This window comes from Ranitomeya variabilis, chromosome 2 (assembly GCF_051348905.1).
Source record: "Ranitomeya variabilis isolate aRanVar5 chromosome 2, aRanVar5.hap1, whole genome shotgun sequence".
Taxonomy (NCBI): Eukaryota; Metazoa; Chordata; class Amphibia; order Anura; family Dendrobatidae; genus Ranitomeya; species Ranitomeya variabilis.
Genome location: NC_135233.1, coordinates 156,136,011 through 156,138,842, shown reverse-complemented (window position 1 = coordinate 156,138,842; position 2,832 = coordinate 156,136,011). Strand labels below are relative to the sequence as shown.

Genomic DNA, 2,832 nt, shown 5'->3' with positions numbered 1-2,832 from the left:
GTATTTTCGTTGTCAAACCTGATAAATCTGAGTATCATCTTGAAGCGGTCACGAGACATGGCTGCACGTATAAGAGGCAGAGCAGCAACATTCCACATTTCCTCCAGATTCTCTTTGTTGGCTCTGTGCACACCAGCAGCAATCAGTATGCCCAAAAATGCATGAAGTTCAGTTTCAGTAAATTGCTTGAATGTTTTTTGTGGTGGCCGTTTGGAAGAATCAGGAAAACGTTGTACCAGTTCGTTGTTGTAAGCATCACAAACTCTCTTGGCCTTTCGATTCGTTTCCCGTAATATGATGTCACACATCTCGGGAGTCATGATGGACTTGAATAGCTCTTTTGCTGTATATAGGTTGCTGATTGCTGCAGGGCCACCTCTTTGTCGTAGGACATTACGAGATTTTGTTTGTGCATTTGGCAGTGGATTACTGCACCATTGAGTTTCATCCTTAGCAGTCCAAATGTCGCCTGCACTTTGAGGCACAGAATCATCCTCAACACTTTCATCTGATTCGTATTCATTTTCATGCTCTATGACCATTTCTTGTTCAATGTCTGAATCTTCTTCAGTAACATCCACTTGTGGTACATAGTTTTCATCATCAGATGCAACATATGGTTCATCCTCATGCTCAGAATCAGATTCTTCTAGCATTCGCATTATTTCGTCAGACGTAAATCTGTAAATATGAAAAAATGTAAAATAAATAATTTTCCGAAATACTACATTATTGGCTTTTCACAAAATTATACTAACCTGCAAACACGTTTTCTTGGATTATGGCGGAAACTAGATCCAGCATTACTATCACTCATGATGACTTGCTAGATGAATTTTGGCTTCGTATTTTGTGCTGAATATAAATAAAACATCGTAAAACAATATGTAGATACTAATTATTATCCATTTTTCGTATAAAAATTATACCTATAGTGATAAGTTTCATACAAAATATATGTAAGCCAAGTCCAGGCTGAAAGACAATTTGACTGTTCTGTCCCCACATAATGAGAATAAAGGTATAACTGGCTGTTAGATGCTGTGAGACTTTCCTACCTTCGTTTCCAAGAAATTGAAGACTTCACAAGCCTAGAAATGTGTGCTCACAGCAATGAGATGAACAGCAAAATGGCTAATGAGAGGAGGGAGGCAGGAAGACAAGTAGAAGCCACTCCCAGTTTGAATTAACTTAATTGACAGCAACATAAGTGACCAGTAACAACACTGAACAATAGATATCAGCATAACATTTGTAGCTGAATGAACTTTAGTTTCTGAAACCAAGTAAAGTCTTCCCACAGTGGAGGTATATGTGAAGGTACAATTGTACCTATGCAGCCTGTTAAGGTTGTAAAATTATGCAGCCTGACAAGGGATAATGACCTCCATCCTGGCTCCTTCCTTGTATAATGACATCCATCCTAGATCCAATTCTGGCATAATGATGACCCCCGATCCTGGGTTCCTTCCTTGTATCATGCTGAGACCTTTCCTTGTATAATGACTCCCATCTTGGGACCCTTCCTGGTATTATGTCCTTTCTGTTTTCCAAATAATAAAAAATATATATATATTCTTCTTACCTTACTCTGCTCCCGAGACATGTGTTGTCCTCTTCTGTAGCCGGTAGATGACATCAGTTTTTGGCACGATTAGCACATGACATCCCTACCATGCGCAAATCTGATTGGCCAGCATCACATATTGCAGCATAAGTAGTTGGAGGATGCCTGTGCTGAAATACACTTCATCCTGGATGCACATAGATCTGAATTAGGCACTGGCTTAGACAGGCCTCCCTCCTTCGTGGGTGCTGTAACACTGTCTGCTACCGCGATTGTTACACCCCTGATTTCAACCAATTTTTGAGTCCGAATGGCAATGTGCTTTACACCAAAACATCCAAAGCTCTGTGCTCAGTGACATAAGGCTTGTATGCAGCTGCACATCCATGCAAGCCAATGCCACATAGCTCCAGGCACACAATTGTGCTAATGTTCATGCCAGATAAGGTTTGAGACTCTGCATTTTTTGAGTCAGTGTAGAAATGTTAGAGCCAGAGATGGTATGTCACTCTCCATAAGGAGAAACGATACCCCTTAGACCCCAGTCCAGAGCCTCTCACCTAGCCAAATCAGTTCTCATGCTTCGCACTGATGAGGGCCAACAGCCCGTAACACCGTGTCTGCGAATTGAGATACTGATTTGGCTTTTATCCTAAGTCATATTGCACGACTCGTTAGAGGGTTGTCATGTCGGACGCTGTTCAGACCAGGTCGCTCGACAGACAGCGGTAAATCCGCTTTTGACCACTGTTTGCTCATTGGTGTCGGCTAGGTTTTGTCCAGCTGTTCCAGGGTTAATTTACCTGATCCTCGGATTGGAAGCTGGGCCATGCCCATGGCCTTTAAATAGTTGTCCGGATCATTTGTGCGTCACCGATTATAGCTTCTGTCTTGCGTTGTTATCTCAGTCTGGAGTGGAGAGCTGGTTGTTGGAGAATCGTTGCTGGTGGTGTATTTTCCTTTGTCTTATTTACTCCTTCCTGTATTTGTGTTTATTTTGCCCTGCACATTTATAGTGTATTCCTGAGTGACTGCGGCGTGGTGTATATTTTCCTTTATCCTTGTCTGTGCTAACTGTGGGTATTGGTGTATTACATTCACTGGGTGGAGGGCGGAGGTTTTCAGCTTAGGGTTGTAACAGGAGGCAGGGTGAGGTTCAAGGCCTGGACATGCACACCTTCAGTGTAAACTTCAGGTAGAGGGTCAGTCAGCATTTCCCTAGTCTGAGGGAAATTGCAGGGGCCCGGGTTATTAGCTTTCACCCA

At 42.5% G+C, this 2,832-nt stretch overlaps 1 long non-coding RNA gene across 1 annotated transcript; it reads right to left on the bottom strand.

Annotated features, from left to right (window-relative positions):
* Nucleotides 1–342: 342 nt before the first annotated feature.
* LOC143809195 (uncharacterized) lies at nucleotides 343–1,115 on the bottom strand. Its single transcript, XR_013222139.1, has 3 exons — nucleotides 1,059–1,115; nucleotides 759–855; nucleotides 343–681 (listed from the first exon to the last, which is right to left on the bottom strand). It is a non-coding gene; the product is annotated as an uncharacterized LOC143809195 (long non-coding RNA).
* Between the last annotated feature and the right edge of the window lie 1,717 nt (nucleotides 1,116–2,832).